Source organism: Lepidothrix coronata, unplaced genomic scaffold (assembly GCF_001604755.1).
Source record: "Lepidothrix coronata isolate B3197 unplaced genomic scaffold, Lepidothrix_coronata-1.0 Scaffold162, whole genome shotgun sequence".
Classification (NCBI taxonomy): domain Eukaryota; kingdom Metazoa; phylum Chordata; class Aves; order Passeriformes; family Pipridae; genus Lepidothrix; species Lepidothrix coronata.
In genome coordinates this window covers 899,585-916,851 of record NW_016690342.1, presented here as the reverse complement: position 1 = coordinate 916,851, position 17,267 = coordinate 899,585, and the positions used below count along the sequence as shown (strand labels likewise).

Sequence of the window (17,267 nt, the reverse complement as noted above, 5' to 3'; positions counted from 1 at the left end):
CTATTGGATTTAATTCATGCTGAAGTTCAAGTGAACATTTAGGCAGCATTTATCATCTTCAGAGCACTGTGCAAATGCAAGCTAATGCATGATTTGTGGTCCTGCTCAGCACATCTGTGGCTCTCTTATTTCTGAGTATCTACATGGTTCAGCCTGACTTGAGCCCTGCACTCTGGTGAGCCAAGAGCCACCCACCACCCAAGCACTGGCAAGCTGCAAATATTTCAGATCAATGGCAGCTCTGGACACTATGCAGTAAAATCCCAGTGTGGCTCATCTCTGTGTTTCACAGCAGTTCCTACTTCAGAGTCAATTCTAAGATTTAGTTAACACAGCTCATAAAACACTACTCCATCCATCTAAATAGCAAAGAAAAGCAAGGGTAAAAAAGGCAAATAAATAAATGTCTTACAGATATGATCTTCTGGAGCATTTTTGCATCTCCTCTTTTTTCCCAAATAACAGAGGACTTATGCTTATCCTCAAAGATGCTTACAAGTCAGCTTTCTCTTTTAATCACAGCACTTTGGAGAGTAAATAATTTTAATTGTCTTGTACGTTGCTGACTACACCAACAGGAATATACCAAGGGATATGGCCCAGAAAGGAGCTGGTACATCTCAAAAGATCAGCAATGAATAAAACAGAGGCTACATTAAAAAAAAATATAGAGAGAAAGAATTTAGTACCACTGCAACATGAGAAACATAGTTTCTGACATCTGGGTAAATATTTGTCTTTCCTCTGTATGTAGCATATAAACCTATGTCCAACTGGGTACCCAAACCAGTGAGTTAAGATAGGAGGTTGGATCACAGAATCAACCACTTATGACCCTAGAAAAAGACAACTGTATTCTCACATGAACTCTGACAAGCCAAAGGAGACTTCTGCTTTTCCGAAAACTGTAATGCTGTTGGTGTTTCCTATGGGACTTGAATCAGGGACTGGCGTGGAGGGCAGGCAGGGCACATGCTCCTGTTCTAAGAAAAGAGGCAAAAGAAAAAATAATCAAAGGGTCAGAGAAACCATTTGATAGTCTTGTACTGCAATTAGAGCCATACTGCTCTGAAGTTGTCTTTGGGATTTTTAGCAGGCTACTTTAACAGTGGAAAAGTCTGGAAGTGGTGCAAGGGTTCCAGATCTCTGAGGGCAACCAAGAGGTCTGGCATTTTTGGTAGCAGGCAGGAAGCCTTCTGAGTAACACTCTGTGTTCATTAAAGTCATCACAGCAGGATTTCACATGCTTCCTGCAAATATCAACCCTCAGCAAGGAGTAGTAGCATGGACAGCTTTCCAGGAACTCCAAATGTCAAACTGGCCATTGTGAGGTACAAAGGACAATGCTGCTAGGTGCGCTTCGTGCTCCTTCCTTCTGGCTAACACAGTGGTTTAATCTTCATATTTTCTAGGGCACAGAAGCTGAAGGCAGGCAACTTGGCTGAATGCTCAAAAGGGAATACAAAACTCTCAGAATTTATTTGCAGATATATAGCAAAGTTCCTTTTTCTCCTATTTCCTCTCCAGACCTGCACCATACCTGTGCAGTCTCACCTGGCAAGATTGCTTAGGACCCTCTGAAGTCAAGAATAGAGGTCCTCACATGAAAGCAAAGTCTATGATGGGGATCTGTATCTATCAGTCAGCACCTTTCCTGCTGTCAAAGTAAAGAAAACCCAGAAACCCAAGCACTGGGGAGAAAAATGCCATCTCTCACCTCTACAACGAATGGTGAATAACACTTTGCTTCACAAGGACATGATGGTAGGATGCCTGCAAGGTGAGGCACAAGCATAGCCAAAGTCGTCTTCTACTAAAGGTTTAAAACACAACACCTACCTGCAAATTAAGCCGATAAACCATTCCTTAAGAGAGGACAATAATGTCTTTTTGCACCCCTGTGCCACAAGAGAGGTTGGCAGAGATGGGACGCTTGCTAGTGGGTGCTATGGCCACAACAAGTCACCTCCAGCCAGGGCCATCAGCCCTCCAAGATACCTTTTAGACTCCTAGACTGAAGAAGAGAGGGTTTTTAGAGGGTTTGCTTTTGATTAGTATTTCTCAAGCTGAGGCACCCACTTGCTTGTTCTTTAGTCCACAAGTTGCTCCTCACTTCTCATTACCAGACTGTGGAGGAAGGACTAAGAGTGCACCAACAATTTCCACAGCACCATTAACTTCCTAGGATGTTGCATCTCCCTTGAAAAGAAGCAGCTGGCATATGGCACAGAATAATGGAAAGTGAGGCACCCGTAGCAGGTACGTACAGGCAGCAGCAGGGATTGCTGGCCCCACTCTGGCACTTTCAATACAAGGACAACTAGCTTCAGCTTATCATCTGTTTCCCTTGCTTAAGGGCAAAAATATGCTACACTGCATGATGAGGCCAAGGAGGAGGCTTTGATAGCTACATTATGCCTAAGCCTGGAAATGAGACAACACGGGGAACATACATATAAGAGGGACAACTGAGCGCTTTAGGAGCTCTTCCCATTTTCAATTACTCCACAATGCAAATATCTTCATAAATACCAGTAAGGCAGAAAAGAGAGAAAGCAATGGGACCCCAAACCAGAGGCTTGCTTCCAAAGTCCACATGAACTTTTTATACCTTTTAGCCACTTCATTTCCCAGGGAGGAAGAAATTCCTGGCATGGAGAGGCAGCAGCACTGTGCTGCTGGAGTGGGGGAGACTGGACCTGCATAATTTCTGTGCTCTCCTGAGAGGCAGTAACACAGCCCCGGCAAGCGGTGTGGAGCCAGTTTGCATCTGGAATGAAACACGCCTTCCTCCCCCAAGAGAGTCACTGTGGCAGGGTCAGCAGGCACTGCTCGGCCAGGCTTCCCTTCCTGTGCTGTGGCTGGAAGTCAGCCAGAGACAGCTTAAGACTTTGGAGAAATGAAGAACCCCAAGTGCCAGTTAATTTTTTTACACAGGTAAATAAGAGCAAAGTGCCTAGAGGTGATGCTTGGCCACTGGAGTGTGTGAAGTCATGGCACAGGGCTGCTCCGCTTACTCCAGCCAGGGAGTCCCTGCAGAAGGTTGGATGCTATTTTTGAATCCTGCAGGCAGCATCTCCTGCAGGCTGACAGCCGAATTCCTGAGGCAGGGATCCTCACGAGGGACTCCACTGCAGGAAAATGAACTCAGCTGTGCAAGGAAAAAGCATATTCAGCAGAATACAGCAGGGCTGGGAGGCACACAGAGCCAGGCAGGCAGAGCTGGCAGCACCCAGTGAGATGACAGTAGGAAAGTGCTGGGAGGCACTGGGCACTCAGCAATACTTCATAGAGTCATAGAATCTCCTGAGTTGGAAGGGATCCACAACGATCATCGACGTCCAACTCCTGGCCCTGCACAAGACCACCCCAAGACCATGACAGGACCACTTCACTGGAGACCTACCAATTTCTCTGCTCCAGCCTTTGGAAACGGGAACCGATTCATGTCTCTGGCTTTCCCAAACTGGATGCTCCTGTAAGCATGATGCTATTTCTCAAGCTGCCAGATGCCTTTTCTCCTTCCCCCTGAAAGGCCCTCTGCATTGCTCCCTTCTGCTCAGTGCACACATTTCTAAGAGCTTCCTGTGAAGGCCTGAATTGTCTTGAGGCAGAAGATGTTTACAGCATTCATGCCTTCCCAGTCAGCAACAGCATCCTATTCTGGTATGGGTCCCTTCATCAAACAAGAGTGAATCTGAAAGCTCAAGTGGGAGTTGAACTTCCAGAAAGATAAAGAAAAGTTGAAGCAAGAACCGAGGATTTCCACTGCAAAAGTTTAGTGCACATAAAACCACAACTGAAGTCAGAGGAGCTTGGGCTTCAAATAAACAGAGCACAACACACGCTCGCTATGCAGGGAAAGTCTGACCCCAAACCAGCAGCCAGCAGGTAGAGTTCTCCAACCTTGACTTCTCCACCTGCAGAGTCACTCAAGTAAACAGATAGAGGGACAGACATTTTTCAAGAGTCAGAGAAAATGAATTCATTGCTCCTTCTGGAGCACAGCAATACATCTGCAACAAACAGCACAAAGGAGTTAAAATTATGTTAATAATTATGTCTTCAGCATTTCAGTGCTTTGCAGGTAATAAAATATGAGGCCAACAGATGAGGGAATACAAAATACTGTGAAGTTGCTCACTGAACATTCATTGGCCCTCCTTACACCAGTCAGACCGGGTTCAGGATCTGAGGTTATATGGCAATGCAGAAGTATTAAGGGACAGGGCTAAGGTGTCCAAATCTCCTTGATTCCAGCATTTCTGAAAGTTCTTCAGCCCTTAGCTTTCAAGAAGTATTTCAGATTTACCCTCTGCTACCCAAGCCGGTTAACCTCACTGAGAGGGAATGGTTTCAGAGGAGGGGAGACCTGGTGCCTCCTTTCTGTAGACACCTGTTTGGGTGGGAATCCCCTTTGGTCCTCTCCTTGCATGTTACATGAAGACACAGTGTAGCATTTAACCCCTTATGCTATTTGGAAATACTGCAAACAAAATTGAAGTGCAGTACTGATGTACAACCCAAAACCCTAATGTCTTTAAACCAGTATCTTCCATGAAGGATGGAAGCTACAGGTGACCCTCCCATGAAAAACAGAAAGCAAACATGAAATTTCCCTCCTTCCCAGGTCAGGTCCCTCTCCCCTGCCCAAATCTGGGCCCTGTCTGCCCACTCCTGCACCATCATGAGCACTAGCAGGGGCGCATGGTGTGCCTCAAAGTGAGTTTGCAAAATGCAGCTACTGGCGGAGCCAGCACATCACCTTACAAAGTTCAAACACTGCCACAGAGGTGCCTGCTCATTTTTTTTCTCTTGTTAAGTTGCCAAGAAAAGTGCAGTGAAAGTTATCTGCATGATATCATTGTGAGCTAAGGACCTTGTTGTAAGTAATTTACTTAAATTTCTAGTGGATATATATACACACATTCACACACACACGTATGCATATACATATATGCATACATATATATACAGAACAACTGACACGCAATGTGCCTACAACTAGGAAACATAATGCTTGCTTTAAAAAGAGGCATGGTTGACTTGAGAGGTATCATCCTACAAGATTAAATCATAAAAAGTTTTAGATATTCTACTGCCAAGTCTGGAACTTGACCCTGAGACTTTCATAATCCTGACAAAATGGTTTGGGGGTTTTTCTTTGCTTTAGAGGACAAAAGGGAGAGGCAAAACACAAAGCCACAAACAGCAAATCTTTGAAGCACAGAGAGGAAACAGAAAGCAAGCAACGTAAAAACACATTCAAGCCTTCCACTCCATATTTAGCTGGTATTTACAACAACAGCTAGTTGGGGGAAAAAATAATAATTAGGCAATCAGGTCAATTTTAGGATAAAGAGTGGCCTTTTTACTACACACAAATTCTCCTTCCACCAGACATTTAACCTGTCTTTGAGGGCTGCCGAGAGCTGACCAGAGAGAAACACAGCATTTCACCATTCACTGCAAATTATGCTTGTTTGCTTGTTTACTGGATTATTTTCAAGGGCTGCAATAAAGGCATAGACTGCCTAAAGGTTTACACTGGATTTCCTTGCCATCTTGCTACATTTAAGGCCAGAGCAAAACGAAGGGGTTTTTTCCTTCTTTTTTGTGTTTGCTACAACTCCACTCCAACAATCTGACAGCATGTTGTATTGCCTTGGGCAAGGATACACTTCAGTAGGTTAGGAGAAATAAACTGCACAGTAACATCTTTCAACCATCTAAGTCAGTTTTCATATTCAGATCTAAATAAATAGAAGTTACAGTAAGAACTGAGATCAGCACAATGATGCTCATCTGCTACAGCAGGAGATCCCAACCAACTTTCCACCAAGTGGAAAGTTTTCTGCCTTTCTTCCTACAGGATTTCCAACAAACCTGGAGGAAGTCCACCTATCTCACATCCTTGTCCAAGAAAGGAGACACTACAAAACAAGCAGCACCCTGCTAAAGAAGCCTCCCGGATGCAGATGGTGGCATGCACTGCCACAAAGGAGCAGCAGCGTTGCTGAAGATGGTACAACACGGTACACACACAGTTCTTCACGTCCCAGGAATAACAAGTGAGCCAAGGTGATGGGTATCAGCAAGGAGGCACCAACAAGGTTGCTTTTTGATGTGGAGCTACACCCAATGCCTTTGCCTGTCACAGCACACGCTGCAAACCGAACACGCATACAGCATCCTGGCTGTATTTTGCTGTGCTTACAAAACCCTCCCTGCTCCTGTCCTTTGAAGGCTACAATTGCATCCGGCAGCCAAAAAATGAAGTGACATTTGGATCAGTAAATCTGAGCCTCCAAAATTCTGACATGGATATCACAGTAAGATTCAAAACATTAAAATCACTGCTGAAGGATAATTTGACCTGCATAACCATACATTTTCTCACACATATATAATCATTTCCACAGGGGAAGGTGAAAAAAAGAAGAAAGCAAGCATGAATTGGAATCATTTTAAAAGTTCATGTGACTTTTTGTTACTGGAATTGCCTTGTTCATTAGTGACAAAGACGTTGTTAATTCTAGGAGAAGGTGGAATAGGAACATTATTTAAAAAATTAAGGAAGGTGTGTGTTAAAGCACCATTCAGAGTATGAAACAAAGACTTTAAGTAAGCTCACAGGATCTTATGATTACATCTGTACTTCACAGGCCTACAATGTGGATTTTTTTTTCGAATTTTTCTAAGAAGTTAAAGAAAAATCAGTTGTGATTCAAAATAGGAAGTGGGGGGAGACATCAAATTTGCTTGATTTTTGGAGAAGATCATGTGTTTACTACCCTGCTTTCCACCCACAACAAGCACACGTTTTAGCAACGAACAGTTGGAGAAGCAGAAGTTGCCAGTGAAAGTCAAACATTGACATGCAGAAGGCATCTTATTTTCTTTTTTTCTTTTATGTTAATTCAGAAAAGAAAAGCTCCACCTTTTAGACCCTGGGATTAAATAGACAGCACTGAGCCCCTTGTTATCAGATAAACTGCTACCCAGGGAAACCACAAAAAGATAAAGCTAAAATTTTTGGCTTTCTCTCAGAAAGAGACCATGACCCTTCCCCCTGTCCTGAGTGAAAGGTCCCTGATGCCCTGGGCAATACTCAGCCATAGCATGCTCTTGCCTCACCACCAAAGTCACAAAGAGAAAAGCTGAAGAAGTTGCCAAAGTGCCAGTGGGCAGCACGCTGCCTCCACTATACACGGCAGCACCTTCGGCCACCGAAAACACGTACATCCTTTTTATTGCCAACTTACCATAGAGCAAATGTCTATTTTAGCTATTCCATCAGATGATGAAGCTCTGTTTAATTAATTTCCAATCCTTTTAAAATTATACATCCCTGAGAGCCCTGTTGGTCATGGCAAATGGCAATTTTAAAGAAAGCAATTCTGAGAACCAGCTGAATTTGCTTTTAAAAACATTATTTAAGAGCTACTCTGCCTAATATGTTCTACAACCATTCCCCAGCAAGTCTAATTTCAGATTTTCAAGCAAACTTTTTAACATTTTGTTCCGGTATATCTCTTCAAGCCAGGCTGTGACAAAGTTAGTGGAAGCTTGAACAATGGTTCTTGACAGTGGAATAACACCTTAAACTTCTCAAGGGCATGCCAGGTCAGTGTTCTTTCAGATTTTTTGCTACTCTGTTAAATTTTTAATATAGCTTCAGCAAATAATGAATTTACAGACTGGGACTGTTCCCAAATCAAGGTACCTGCAACTGAAAACGAAGCAAAAATGCACAATGCCCATCGGTGGCATTAAGCTACATATCACCCATCAATCGTTACACAGACTAACAGTCATGGGAGACCATTTCGAAGCCAACATGGTAACTTTATAGGTAGAAAAAGGGTCAGGATGGCAATGGTAATATAGTGGGAGGAAAGCAGCGTGCAAGCTATAATTCATTATTTTACTACTACCATAGTACCCAAAAATCCCAGTGGAGTCCTAAGCTCCAGCCCGCTAAGTACTGCACACACATACAGTAAAGCCCCTTCTGCCCTGAACAATATATATTCAATACTTCTGAGGACAAAGACCATGAAAGAGGCAGTGGCGCTGTCCCTGTGGTGCAGATGGCCAACCAGGGCAGGAGGAGGTTACGCACCTCGTGCAAGGTCAGATGAAAAATCAATGGCAGGCGAACACAGGTCATCTGAATTGCAGTCTGGAGTCCACTGCAAGGCCGGCCCTCCCCACTCTGATGTATAGGCCAGCGCTGCTACAGGCCGTGCTTAGGTACACGCCATGCTAAGTACTTCGTGCATCCTCCTGGAATGCCACTTTTTGCTACCACAAGTTGTTAATTCAGCAAGGAAAACAACAGTGTCCCACTGAATGCCCTGCAAAAACCCAATTGTTTCAGAGCTGTACTCTGTAATAGCCTCTCTCAGGGTTTTAGGACCCAACTGATACATGAGGTAGTCGGATACCAAGCGTGGAGAATACATGCCCCTTGAGGAACGCAAAACCTTCTGATAACCTCCCTAATCAATACCTCTCCAGTTACAAAAGTTCATGCAACACCCAGGACCCCCTCATTTTTAGCAAAATTACATATATGCAGGAAGGGCACTGTTTGCAGACAAAACTGTGGCACAAGCCATTAAAACCAGTGATCCACAACAGAAGGAAAAAGAAACTGAACATTGCAGTTCTCCCTGGAAAAGCTCATCCTGGTTCAGCAGGATGGCTTACTAGGGGAGGAGCAGAATTAAACCCAGCAGCATTATCCTTGGCCCCTAAATGCAAGACCACTGTATGTTCTCTACTCCCATTAACTTCACAACTATTACTATCCCACTCCCCTCTGAAAAAGTAGAAGTCCCTATATTTTAGGGATTTGAAAATTGACACAAAAACAGTTAAGTTAAAGCCTTCCCTATTGCAAACGCACTTTGCTATAAATGGTAAGATTTGAGTGGCACCTCTGTAGCAGTTCCCTGCACTAACTGTAGATCAATTGAGTGCTTTATACACTTTGGTGAGAGGATTTTTCAGAGCTAGACAACCCTCGTTTCTTAGGATCATCATAGCAAATAGAATACATCTCATCATTTTCCTTTTCTGTCAATCAAAGCTATTTATCACAGAGGCTAAGAGTTGACCCATTAATGGGATAAGGATTCCTAATCTATCAAGAATATATGCCAACAACTAATCATTAGATCCTCTGTAAGCCTATACATTATTTACTTTTGACATAACACATTGTACAGATTTTTCTTTTACTCAAAATCATTCCTAGACTCACAGCGCTAGCGGATGAAGATGGCTACAGAGGGAAAATTGTTTTAACACCAGAAGAACCACAGAGCCTGTATCAGCTCCTCAGACAAGATAAATCAACACAGCCACTGACCTGATTTCAGTGGCACTAAGCTAATTTGCATCAGCTGAGCAGTGGACCCATTATCAATAGATTTGGAAATGAGCAAGCAGATGCAAAAAACTCATTTGGCATTGAAAGAATGGCAGTAAGAGGCTCTTATGAAGGTGTCTTTCTGAGGGTTTGATTTTTATGGCCACACTAGTGAGTACCTAGCTTCCACACGGTGTGTGGATCAAGCGCTTGTGGATACTACAGCACAGGGCTCTTCCAAAGCAAGAGCAGAAAGGGTTTGTCACACAGAAGATTTTCAAGCACATCCCAAAGGAACAAGCTGGCTGTGAGAAGGACAGAAAGCGGTTAAAGCGATGATATACTCTTCCCTTTTCACTCAGGTTACCCATTCTCCACCCTGACACCCATCCTTCAGAGTTTCAGCTCAGAAAGGAGCTTGGTCATCCAGACTTATTTGTTTTTATAGTTCTGGAAAGGAGACGATAATCCAGACTCGAGACTCAAGTAAGAAGATAACTTCCATATTTAAACAGCTACACATATTTTCAGCCTATTTCAGGAGCACAGGGAAGATAACACGAAGCTCCACTTTCCAGGCTTACCATGCTAAGAGGATAAAAAGAGAACTCTTGTTAATACTTGTGCCTAGACAGTAGAGCATTATGGCTTGGATTCACAAAGGGATTTAGAACTCTAAGTCCCACTGGAATCAGGAAATGAATGGGACTTAGGGTCCTAAGGGCCTTTGAGAGTCCCAGTGCCTCCTCCTTTTGAAGGCAATGGGAACAATGCCATGGCATTAAACAAGGGCAGTGCCTGCCCTTAAAACTTTAACTCTATTAAAAGACTAGAGGTTATCTGGTGACAAACAGGCACAACACCCTTGGTGAAGAGACTTTGGCCTGAATGCCTTTAAAGCTTCCACTGCACTCCATCAAATGGAGCTGAAGCAAAGTCCATACACGTCAATGAGAGCTTTGCAGTGAGATTAAGATTTCAGTCCAGGTCCTTGAGTCAGAGGCAGATGAGTTGCCACCGGGAAGACAAACTGTTCCATCAGCAAGCCTCGACCATGCACTGTTACTGCACAAAGCTCTTTGGGTAGGTAGGCAACAGTGCACGGTGGTGTAGTTTTACCAATGAACCCCCTTTTGGTTTCCAATGATTAAAGCTTGTCATCCCCTGATCCACACTAACTCTAACAATTCTCTGTGAAGTAAATACAGTCATGATACTTGCACTTCATTTGTTATTGCTATTTTAAATACAGTTGTAATAAAGATCAGTGACGTGCTCCTGTAGAATGGAATAGGGTCTCCCAATACAGGTGGTATCAACATAACTGAAATTTTATACACTGGTAAGGTAAGAAAAAACATATGACCCACCTTCTGTATCTTCTGTACTCCTGAGCACAGATTAAGAGAAATAAAGGGCATTATCTAAGCAAGTGTCAAGTGTATAAATATTATTATCTGCTAATAAGCCCTTCATTGTGCTGGTGTAATATGTATGTCCCTTTTGCTTATACAGCTCCAGAAAGCTTCATAATGTAAGACAAGGGTATCCTAACAGATGACCTAACGGCAACTGCATTTGCATGGCAAATCCCTCTCTAACCAGGCTCTTGAAGGCTTCAGTTTCTCTTCCCTGTTCCAGTAGAGTATTGAGGGTGATACGCAAGCTGATAAGTGCTCAGCCTCATCTATGGCACTTTTCTGTTCTACTTTGTTCACAGCACATAGCCAAGAAGACCATGAGGCTGTTTTACAAGCCATAACAATTTTGACAAATGGTCTTTCCTTAAAAAGCATCCCTGAAATCTTCTAGTGCTGTAGACAATTTGACACGGGGTCAGAAGAGATTCATCATCACTGCAGCAATGCTATCTCAACCCCCAGAACATGTAGCTAAAGCTGCCTCTGCTCTACCTAGACAGGAGGAGTGGAAAAAAAAAAAGAAAAAGAGTTGTAGTTGGTTTTGGTTTGTTTTTTTTTTTTAAGAAAATCAATAAACACCAGCACTTCATCTCTGCTCAATTTAGCCCTTTCTGGGAGCATAGATAATTCCTGATGGCAGTAGTCCAAAGTGTCCAAATTCAGACAGTCTGATAGCCCTTTCAGTAGGGTTAGTCCTGGCAGAGACAATAATCAGGCCTCCCACGACGAATTTCATTCAACGAGCAGTGCTGATTACGGGAGTGGTTCGAATCATCACACAGTATTGACCAGAGATCAATTTTCAGCTTGAGGTATTGTGGAAAACATACAGTACACAGCTAAGCTAAAGGCGGGGAGTAGGAATTCAATAGCCTACCCAACCATGTCAAATAAAAGCCTGAACAGATAGATGCTACAATTTCTACCCCCTGAAGCCCATGTTTTTAAAGGAATACTCCGCGATGAAAGGGAGCCCGAGGAACTATATTTCATCATTACATTTTGCTGCATCATTAAAATTACCATTTGGTTTCTCCATCCCAAATTTATTTCAGTAGTCAATGTGTTTCACATTAAAAGAAAATGGCAAGTTGCTCAAACAGCTCTTCCTTTGATCACATCTTTCCTTAATTAAAATTCTCTGAGTCAGGTAATGACTGCCCTTCCTGCTGCAGGTGCCTCATCTCCCAGCAGTACATTGTTTTTCACCTCTACCCATGCCAAGCATCAGAACTTTCAGCTCTGACCCCACACCACCACCATCTCTGTAAAAGGGGAACAGCTATGCTCCTTGAAGACCCCATACTGTCAAGCATTGCTGCAAACTTCTAGACCTTCACACTTCTAAGAAAAAAAAAAACAACCTAGGTTTAAGGCAAGAAATACAGCACATCCTAAAAATAGTCAAAAAAAAAAAATTTGCTTGAGAAGGGATTCCTTTCCCAGGTATGCTCACTGTCATGTATACTACAGGATCTCCAGTTCTTCAGAGGATTCAAAGAGAAACCAGGGCTTGATTCAGCTCTGTGGCAAAGAAGAGAAGGTCAAGGTCCATTAGGCCTCTATCAAATACCAGCTCCCAGGAAAAGAGCTTTCACTCAGGGAAAGCTGCACCATAAGTAATCTCCTTCGCTTCTCTGGCCCCTAATGCCTAGTTTTGCTCTTCAGCACACAAGAGGATGCTGGGATCCTGTGGAGGGAGGGAGTGGATGTGGAAAGAGACATGGGGAGTCTTGCACAGATGCTCCCAAATCTTCACCTTCTGGATGACTTGACAAGCCAGCTTAGGACCATGGGGCTTCTACCTGGAAAAAACATGCTTTACTTGCAGGGGGAGAAACTGAGTCAGGTACCCATGTAGACCTTGGTCCGTCTGCACTGAAAAGTTATGGTGACTACTTAGGTTGAGGTTTTTTTCATGTGAGCAAGGGTAGAGAGCTTAACCTTGTAGAAGAATTTTTTTACTTTTTTTGGCAGATTTTTTTTTCTCATCTATTATTTACAGAACCTATTTTATAATTTCCACAGGGCTCAAAGCCAGTAATACAACAACATCTTTTAAAAAGGAAGACAAACTTGAAAATGGTTAATATAAATACCACATCAAATCACAGGAAAAGTAAATTCAGCAACAATGAATGTTGTAAAGTCATTGAATAACACTGCAAGTTGTAGTGTATCAAGGAGGAACAAATTTCCTAACATCAGCCTCCCCACCAAGAGATCCAGTCTATACCTGAGCCTAACACAGAAAATAATAAAACAAGAGAAACTCCCAGCTGGAGCAGGTGAAATCACAAATCAGCAGCTGTACTGAGTTGACGTCCCACATCCACAAACAAAAAGCAGGAGCTTATGCACGTGGAGCATATCAATGTTCTGCATAAGATCCTACTGTTTCTCTTCACTCTCTCATTTAATGTTTTCTTCTTGTTTTCTTTAAGCTATTTAAGTCCTCTTACTTGCGCACTTTTTTTTTCCCGACTTTAACTGTTCTCAAGTCCTTTTTGTGTTCTCTCCAACCTTCTTCCTCTTAGTAAGCTAAACATAAAATCAAATCGAATTTGGCCATGAATGGGCAAAGAAATATAACTCTGTGGTCTAGGGAAAACTATATTAAATGATCCCATGCAAACCTAGCTATAAGACAGGAACGACCAACAGTATTTAAAAACAGGGAGATGTCAGAAGATGATTTTGTGTTGGGTTTTTTTTTCCTTCTGCCTATTTTTCAATCTGTCAAAATGCAAATATAAGAAAAGGTAAAAATAGTGCTGAATGTTTGAAATGAGAGTTAAGTCAGTTTTAAGAGTCTCAGCTTAGGGATCCCTCATCTACATAAGCTCTCAAATAATGATGTGTGCTAACAGAGTAAAGTGCTAAAATGCATCTGAGCTGCAAACAGGGGATTGGTATCCTGCAGTGACACAAAATTACAGCTGAATGACAGGGCCTGCAAAGTTAAATTGTATTGCTTTAAAGGAGAATAAGATAAGAGTACTGCTAGGAAATGCAGGCTGCTCTACAGTAGAGTATAACGTGCACACACCAGGATCAGAGGTCTCTCTTATTATTCCACTATTGTAGTGGCCAAGGCATGCCAAATGAATTAAGCAACTTCACAGAAATTCAGCAGCAGAAATAATTTCAATTTAATAAAAACATCCATATATATATAAAAAGACATGGCCTGAAGCTTTACAAACCACAGAATTTCTATCAAGTATTTAAAATATTAAATGAGAAATTTACCTCCTAGTTTTACAAGTCGCCTTCTGCCCTCAAGAAGAACAGATGAGGTGTTCCTCCTTTTCTAAACTCGGTCAGCTACATTTTTTCTAAAGATATTTCTGTGCCTTTATTTCCAGCTCCTCCACTCTGCAGAGCTTTGTGTTATGGTGTAGCACTTTTCCCAGGACCGCCCCCTTGTCTTGTAATGCACCAAATATTTGGATTTTTTTCTACTTCCCTTTACTATAAAAAGTATCTTTAGTCATCTAGTTGCTTTCAAAAACAAGTACTTTCAGTGTGCAAACCAATGTGTCATCAGAACATTTTTTTTTAAATGCTGCATACTTGCCCTTTAAAAATAATACACCCCCCCCAAGTTGGACTTCTACTAAGTGTGGCCCACAAGATCTCCAGTCTGCTGTAAAATCATGTCCATGACTCTTAAATTTAATCCATTGTTGCTTATCTTCTGAAAAGTTCATCCCCCGTTGGCCAGTTCAGCTATCCAGCAATAAATTTTAAAAATATGAATTTTCATTTCTGTAACATGAAAGTCTCTGTTAATTGAACAAATTCAATCAGCAATCCTACAGACTGGCCAAAGCTTGTATTAAAATGAAAAGAGCTGAGATAAGATGAACAATTCAACACAACTACTGTTTCTACATGAAAAATTTAGTCCCAGTCAAAATGTCAGCACTCAGGGGCACGTCGAGATTGTGAAAAAGTTGTGATTGTTCCAGAGGCACAACTTAAGCAGATTCTTCTTCTTGCTTTTACCTGTGCCTCTGCACCTTCCCCATGACGTGATTTACAGCTAGCCTGATGAAGCTCAGCCAGCTATGGTTAAGACACAAAAATAATCTGGTCCATCGTTGAGAAGCACTGAGCACCTCTAAAACCTGTTCTGCGTTAACCTCCGCACCTACTGACGGATTTCAGTGCCCCAGGCTTCAACTGATCAAGAGTCTGTCAATACTTCCCTGGAAACAGCCTCCCATCCTGCAGCACAAGGGTTCATTTGAAAGACCTCGTGTTGATTGCTAACATGTGTCCTCACTTACAATATTTTATTTCATGGTGAAATTCAGATGCAGTTATGATTTCAAGTTTTAAAACACTGTAGCGGTGGATTTGAATGGATAAACAGACTAAGCATAGTTAAAAGTCCCACTGGGAAGTCTTAAAAAGACTAATTTATGAATATGCAAACACTTTCATGTCACTCAATCCTGATAAACTCCAGTTGCAGGAGCCCACAAGATGAAGGCAATCTGATACTAAACAAAGCCACAAACTGCAAGAATAGTAACTTACAAAGGATTTATACTGAGGAATTTTATCCTATGCAGAAGGAGGTTTCCTTTCAATCATACTGCTGCTTCGGCTCTCCTTTTCCAAAGGCCTCATATATCGTCCCTTTGTGACCAGTTTTCTCCTCATAGTAGCTTTTGACAACTGCATTAAATTAGCCTATGTATTCCCATCTTTTCCACTCTTAGTGGTGTAAATAAAAGGGAACTTTTTTTTCCCCTGACATACACAAAGTCACACAAATAAAAATACTTTCACAGCTGTTGCTTGCTTTGTTCACATTTAGAAAGCTTATCACAACTAAAAACACACGCTGCCTAGTAACACTAAGGACGTGTTAGTGGCAATGCACAGGACTTGCAAAATTATTTCATTCCAGCTTAATGCAGAAATCAGCAGTAAAAGTACCATCAGTGGCTTGGGGGCGTCGGAGGTGATTCCAGACATACCCTTCATTAGGAATGCGGGCCAACAGGGAGCATTTGGAGCAACCAGCCCTCTTACAGAGAAGTATCACTACAGTTAGGACTCAAAACAAGTTTGGTAATTGGCAGCCAGGGTGTGTGTCCTACATACTGCTGTGCACAGTCGGGGTCACACCCTGACCCAGCCGCCCACCTGGTTTTGGTGGCTCTCTCAGCACTCTCATCCTCGTCCTTGCTGTCATATTACCCTAAGTACTATGGATGATTAACAGAAGGGCTGATGAAGCTCTGACTGAGCCTTCCACTTGCACTGAATTGATTGCACTGAGGTCATGGGAGAAAAATCACACCTATGTTATCATGGCAGACAACATGGCAGGAGGCAGGGGATGGCACAGACATGGCAACACATGGCAGCTTCTCCTCCAAGAGAGACACCAGAAAGCCCCCCAACTCAAGCAGCCACCAGGAGGGGTGATGTACCACCAGCGCCTCTTCGGGTTAAGGGAAATAATTGCTATGAGTTAATTGCTTAAGATCACAGAGTCCCTCTTGGTACATCTGTCCCTAGATGGAAGTGGATTAAATAAATGTAGCCATTTATTTAGAGGTCTGTAGGTTAAATGGAAAGATGTTAAGAGCCCTAGACTGCAAGCATTGGGGTAGGTTTGCTCCTTTGAAATCTATATGTTTAATTTTTACTTCCTCTCTCATTATCCTGATTTGAGACCACCACTGCAGCAGTATTTTCTCATTTGGCCAAATGCATGTGGACCATTTCAGAAATGTTTTTTGTCCTTCAGAACAGACATACAGCATTTTCTCATGCTACCTGCAGCTCACAGAGATCACATACAGTTTTGGAAACAACTCAAACCAACAGGTTATGAGAAGTCTAAGGAAAAAGGTCTCAGCAAAGGGTGGACCAGCATTGACTCTGAGGACATCCTGAGATCCCTGGTGATGGACAACAAAGCAATAGGAATGTGGTCAAGCCAGGAGTACTGACAAAATTAAAATCTCCATTACTGTGTTTTGGTAAGTGAAACTGAGACAGAGAGTTAAACCAAAATGCCTTCTGGGTCATTTATGGCCAAAGCTGGTCCACTCTGGTCAGAGAAAAAAAACCAGTCTGAGCAAGTTTTAGCTCAGTTTTGTCCTTTGTTTAAAACAAAAAAAGCTAATTTTATAGCTGACACCGAAAGCAGAGGATTGATCTCTTCAGGCTCTCAAAATTGCACAGAGGTCTAACAGTGCTAAAGGATGCAAAAAGGCAAACTTGGTTTTTTAGTGTTTAAAATATATTAACACAGATAATAACTCATTTTCTCCTTAATTACTGAAAGATGACTATGCATCAAACATGAAAGTATTTTGCAACAATAAAAGATATGATATTTTAGAGAATGTGAAACAATTCTCTTTCCCTCAGACCTCCCATTTAAAAAACAAGGATTTTTTTTCCTCAGGAAAATTACTTCCTTTCTCTGAAACAAA

General features: G+C 42.2%; 1 protein-coding gene and 1 long non-coding RNA gene across 25 annotated transcripts in view; one reads left to right on the top strand and one right to left on the bottom strand.

Annotated features, from left to right (window-relative positions):
- The window catches only part of ADGRL3 (adhesion G protein-coupled receptor L3), a 520,635-nt gene that overhangs the window by 442,691 nt on the left and 60,677 nt on the right, over positions 1-17,267 (bottom strand). Inside the window, exon 1 of one of the 24 annotated variants that reach the window (XM_017829298.1) lies at positions 3,018-3,236. The exons of the other annotated variants lie outside the window; for them this stretch is intronic. The gene's annotated coding sequence lies outside the window, so the exon portion shown is untranslated. Of the gene's footprint in view, positions 1-3,017; positions 3,237-17,267 lie in introns of those variants that run through there. 24 annotated transcript variants of the gene reach the window in all.
- LOC108504403 lies at positions 3,325-9,441 on the top strand. The gene is made up of 4 exons (XR_001877096.1): positions 3,325-3,478; positions 5,873-6,071; positions 7,547-7,626; positions 9,266-9,441. It is a non-coding gene; the product is annotated as an uncharacterized LOC108504403 (long non-coding RNA).